We start from the raw sequence: 6,589 nt of genomic DNA on the forward strand, positions 1-6,589 counted from the left end.
CACCAAGTCTGCCAGTACGAGACCCTCGTTCAAAGAAATAAGAGAAAGAAGTGTATACCTAAGGGCTCGTTTTTCCGTGTTTACACAATAATAATGACATCTAACAGACAGTAATGCCAAGAAATGTACAGGGGAAGGCATTACAACAAATGGAATGTAAATAAGAAGAAGGAAGAAATAAAAGTGGATGAAAAAATTACCGGACGTGAGCAGAAATCGAACCTACGACCTTCGAATAACGCGTTCGATGCCCTAACCACTGAGCTATCACAACGGCCTTCCCTCCATCCACTTTTTTGGGTTTATGTATGTGAATTTAGAAGTAGGAGTGACAGTCAGCGCCATCTATAAGCAAAACAACGAGTGTGAAAACACACTTATGCGCATGTTTGGCGTCACGTAGCACGTGAACTTATTATGAGCGGGCAGCTGATTAATTGACCCTCTTATACAACCTAAACACACCAAGTCTGCCAGTACGAGACCCTCGTTCAATGAAATAAGAAAAAGAAGTGTATACCTAAGGGCTCGTTTTTCCGTGTTTTAACACAATATTAATGAGATCTAACAGACAGTAATGCCAAGAAATGTACAGGGGAAGTTATTAGAACAAATGGAATGTAAATAAGAAGAAAGAAGAAAGAAAAGTGGATGGAAAAATTACCTGCCTTGAGCAGGAATCGAACCTACGACCTTCGAATAACGCGTTCGATGCTCTAACCACTGAGCTATCACAACGGCCTTCCCTCCATCCACTTTTTTGGGTCTATATATGTGAACTTAGAAGTAGGAGTGACAGTCAGCGCCATCTATAAGCCAAACAACGAGTGTGAAAACACACTTATGCGCATGTTTGGCGTCACGTAGCACGTGAACTTATTAAGAGCGGGCAGCTGTATAATTGTCCCTCTTATAACACCTAAACACACCAAGTCTGCCAGTACGAGACCCTCGTTCAATGAAATAGGGGAAAGAAGTGTATACCTAAGGGCTCGTTTTTCCGTGTTTTAACACAATATTATTGAAATCTAACAGACAGTAATGCCAAGAAATGTACAGGGGAAGTTATTAGAACAAATGGAATGTAAATAAGAAGAAAGAAGAAAGAAAAGTGGATGAAAAAATTACCAGCCATGAGCAGGAACCGAACCTACGACCTTCGAATAACGCGTTCGATGCTCTAAGCACTGAGCAATCACAACGGCCTTCCGTCAATCCACTTCTTTGGGTTTATATATGTGAATTTAGAAGTAGTAGTGACAGTCAGCGCCATCTATAAGCCAAACAACGAGTGTGAAAACACACTTATGCGCATGTTTGGCGTCACGTAGCACGTGAACTTATTATGAGCGGGCAGCTGATTAATCGTCCCTCTTATACAACCTAAACACACCAAGTCTGCCAGTACAAGACTCTCGTTCAATGAAATAAGGGAAAGAAGTGTATACCTAAGGGCTCGTTTTTCCGTGTTTTAACACAATATTATTGAGATCTAACAGACAGTAATGCCAAGAAATGTACAGGAAAAGTTATTAGAACAAATGGAATGTAAATAAGAAGAAAGAAGAAAGAAAAGTGGATGAAAAAATTACCAGCCATGAGCAGGAACCGAACCTACGACCTTCTAATAACGCGTTCGATGCTCTAACCACTGAGCAATCACAACGGCCTTCCCTCAATCCACTTTTTTGGGTTTATATATGTGAATTTAGAAGTAGGAGTGACAGTCAGCGCCATCTATAAGCCAAACAACGAGTGTGAAAACACACTTATGCGCATGTTTGGCGTCACGTAGCACGTGAACGTATTATGAGGGGGCAGCTGATTAATTGTCCCTTTTATACAACCCAAACACACCAAGTCTGCCAGTACGAGACCCTCGTTCAATGAAATAAGGGAAAGAAGTGTATACCTAAGGGCTCGTTTTTCCGTGTTTTAACGCAATATAATGAGTTCTAACAGACAGTAATGCCAAGAAATGTACAGGGGAAGTTCTTAGAACAAATGGAATGTAAATAACAAGAAAGAAGAAAGAAAAGTGGATGAAAAAATTACCAGCCGTGAGCAGGAACCGAACCTACGACCTTCGAATAACGCGTTCGATGCTCCAACCACTGAGCAATCACAACGGCCTTCCCTCCATCCACTTTTTTGGGTTTATATATGTGAATTTAAAAGTAGAAGTGACAGTCAGCGCCATCTATAAGCCAAACAACCAGTGTGAAAAGACACTTATGCGCATGTTTGGCGCCACGTAGCACGTGAACCTATTATGAGCGGGCAGCTGATTAATTATCCCTCTTATACAACCTAAACACACCAAGTCTGCCAGTACGAGACCCTCGTTCAATGAAATAAGGGAAAGAAGTGTATACCCACGGGCTTGTTTTTCCGCGTTTTAACGCAATATTAATGAGATCTAACAGACAGTCATGCCAAGAAATGTACAGGGGAAGTTATTAGAACAAATGGAATGTAAATAAGAAGAAAGAAGAAAGAAAAGTGGAGGAAAAAATTACCAGCCGTGAGCAGGAAACGAACCTATGACCTTCGAATAACGCGTTTGATGCTCTAACCACTGAGCAATCACAACGGCCTTCCCTTCATCCACTTTTTTGGTTTATATATGTGAATTTAGAAGTAGAAGTGACAGTCAGCGCCATCTATAAGCCAAACAACGAGTGTGAAAACACACTTATGCGAATGTTTGGCGTCACGTAGCACGTGAACCTATTATGAGCGGGCAGCTGATTAATTGTCCCTCTTATACAACCAAAACACACCAAGTCTGCCAGTACGAAGCCCTCGTTCAATGAAATAAGGGAAAGAAGTGTATACCTAAGGGCTCGTTTTTCCGTGTTTTAACACAATATTAATGAGATCTAACAGACAGTAATGCCAAGAAATGTACAGGGGAAGTTATTAGAACAAATGGAATGTAAATAAGAAGAAAGAAGAAAGAAAAGTGGATGAACAAATTACCAACCGTGAGCAGGAATCAAACCTACGACCTTCGAATAACGCGTTCGATGCACTAACCACTGAGCAATCACAACGGCCTTCCCTCCATCCACTTTTTTGGGTTCATTAATGTGAATTTAGAAGTAGAAGTGACAGTCAGCGCCATCTATAAGCCAAACAACGAGTGTGAAAACACACTTATGCGCATGTTTGGCGTCACGTAGCACGTGAACCTATTATGAGCGGGCAGCTGATTAATTGTCCCTCTATACAACCTAAACACACCAAGTCTGCCAGTACGAGACCCTCGTTCAATGAAATAAGGGAAAGAAGTGTATACCTAAGGGCTCGTTTTTCCGAGTTTTAACACAATATAATGAGATCTAACAGACAGTAATGCCAAGAAATGTACAGGGGAAGTTATTAGAACAAATGAAATGTAAATAGAAAAAAAGAAGAAAGAAAAGTGGATGAAAAAATTACCAGCCGTACGCAGGAATCGAACCTACGACTTTCGAATAACGCGTGTGATGCTCTAACCTTTTGAGCTATCACAACGGCCTTCCCTCCATCCACTTTTTTGGGTTTACATATGTGAATTTAGAAGTAGGAGTGACAGTCAGCGCCATCTATAAGCCAAACAACGAGTTTGACAACACACTTATGCGCATGTTTGGCGTCACGTAGCACGTGAACTTATTATGAGCGGGCAGCTGATTAATTGTCCCTCTTATACAACCTAAACACACCAAGTCTGCCAGTACGAGACCCTCGTTCAAAGAAATAAGAGAAAGAAGTGTATACCTAAGGGCTCGTTTTTCCGTGTTTACACAATAATAATGACATCTAACAGACAGTAATGCCAAGAAATGTACAGGGGAAGGCATTACAACAAATGGAATGTAAATAAAAAGAAGGAAGAAATAAAAGTGGATAAAAAAATTACCGGACGTGAGCAGAAATCGAACCTACGACCTTCGAATAGCGCGTTCGATGCCCTAACCACTGAGCTATCACAACGGCCTTCCCTCCATCCACTTTTTTGGGTTTATGTATGTGAATTTAGAAGTAGGAGTGACAGTCAGCGCCATCTATAAGCAAAACAACGAGTGTGAAAACACACTTATGCGCATGTTTGGCGTCACGTAGCACGTGAACTTATTATGAGCGGGCAGCTGATTAATTGACCCTCTTATACAACCTAAACACACCAAGTCTGCCAGTACGAGACCCTCGTTCAATGAAATAAGAAAAAGAAGTGTATACCTAAGGGCTCGTTTTTCCGTGTTTTAACACAATATTAATGAGATCTAACAGACAGTAATGCCAAGAAATGTACAGGGGAAGTTATTAGAACAAATGGAATGTAAATAAGAAGAAAGAAGAAAGAAAAGTGGATGGAAAAATTACCTGCCTTGAGCAGGAATCGAACCTACGACCTTCGAATAACGCGTTCGATGCTCTAACCACTGAGCTATCACAACGGCCTTCCCTCCATCCACTTTTTTGGGTCTATATATGTGAACTTAGAAGTAGGAGTGACAGTCAGCGCCATCTATAAGCCAAACAACGAGTGTGAAAACACACTTATGCGCATGTTTGGCGTCACGTAGCACGTGAACTTATTAAGAGCGGGCAGCTGTATAATTGTCCCTCTTATAACACCTAAACACACCAAGTCTGCCAGTACGAGACCCTCGTTCAATGAAATAGGGGAAAGAAGTGTATACCTAAGGGCTCGTTTTTCCGTGTTTTAACACAATATTATTGAAATCTAACAGACAGTAATGCCAAGAAATGTACAGGGGAAGTTATTAGAACAAATGGAATGTAAATAAGAAGAAAGAAGAAAGAAAAGTGGATGAAAAAATTACCAGCCATGAGCAGGAACCGAACCTACGACCTTCGAATAACGCGTTCGATGCTCTAAGCACTGAGCAATCACAACGGCCTTCCGTCAATCCACTTCTTTGGGTTTATATATGTGAATTTAGAAGTAGAAGTGACAGTCAGCGCCATCTATAAGCCAAACAACGAGTGTGAAAACACACTTATGCGCATGTTTGGCGTCACGTAGCACGTAAACCTATTATGAGCGGGCAGCTGAATAATTGTCCCTCTTATACAACCTAAACACACCAAGTCTGCCAGTACGAGACCCTCGTTCAATGAAATAAGGAAAAGAAGTGTATACCCAAGGGCTTGTTTTTCCGCGTTTTAACACAATATTAATGAGATCTAACAGACAGTAATGCCAAGAAATGTACAGGGGAAGTTATTAGAACAAATGGAATGTAAATAAGAAGAAAGAAGAAAGAAAAGTGGATGAAAAAATTACCTGCTGTGAGCAGGAATTGAACCTACGACCTTCGAATAACGCGTTCGATGCTCTAAGCACTGAGCTATAACAACGGCCTTCCCTCCATCCACTTTTTTGGATTTATATATGTGAATTTAGAAGTAGGATCGACAGTCAGCGCCATCTATAAGCCAAACAACGAGTGTGAAAACACACTTATGCGCATGTTTGGCGTCACGTAGCACGTGAACCTATTATGAGCGGGCAGCTGATTAATCGTCCCTCTTATACAACCTAAACACACCAAGTCTGCCAGTACAAGACTCTCGTTCAATGAAATAAGGGAAAGAAGTGTATACCTAAGGGCTCGTTTTTCCGTGTTTTATCACAATATTATTGAGATCTAACAGACAGTAATGCCAAGAAATGTACAGGGAAAGTTATTAGAACAAATGGAATGTAAATAAGAAGAAAGAAGAAAGAAAAGTGGATGAAAAAATTACCAGCCATGAGCAGGAACCGAACCTACGACCTTCTAATAACGCGTTCGATGCTCTAACCACTGAGCAATCACAACGGCCTTCCCTCAATCCACTTTTTTGGGTTTATATATGTGAATTTAGAAGTAGGAGTGACAGTCAGCGCCATCTATAAGCCAAACAACGAGTGTGAAAACACACTTATGCGCATGTTTGGCGTCACGTAGCACGTGAACGTATTATGAGGGGGCAGCTGATTAATTGTCCCTCTTATACAACCCAAACACACCACGTCTGCCAGTACGAGACCCTCGTTCAATGAAATAAGGGAAAGAAGTGTATACCTAAGGGCTCGTTTTTCCGTGTTTTAACGCAATACTAATGAGATCTAACAGACAGTAATGCCAAGAAATGTACAGGGGAAGTTCTTAGAACAAATGGAATGTAAATAACAAGAAAGAAGAAAGAAAAGTGGATGAAAAAATTACCAGCCGTGAGCAGGAACCGAACCTACGACCTTCGAATAACGCGTTCGATGCTCCAACCACTGAGCAATCACAACGGCCTTCCCTCCATCCACTTTTTTGGGTTTATATATGTGAATTTAAAAGTAGAAGTGACAGTCAGCGCCATCTATAAGCCAAACAACCAGTGTGAAAAGACACTTATGCGCATGTTTGGCGCCACGTAGCACGTGAACCTATTATGAGCGGGCAGCTGATTAATTATCCCTCTTATACAACCTAAACACACCAAGTCTGCCGGTACGAGACCCTCGTTCAATGAAATAAGGGAAAGAAGTGTATACCCACGGGCTTGTTTTTCCGCGTTTTAACGCAATATTAATGAG

This window comes from Rhipicephalus microplus, chromosome 8, assembly GCF_043290135.1.
Source record: "Rhipicephalus microplus isolate Deutch F79 chromosome 8, USDA_Rmic, whole genome shotgun sequence".
NCBI lineage: Eukaryota > Metazoa > Arthropoda > Arachnida > Ixodida > Ixodidae > Rhipicephalus > Rhipicephalus microplus.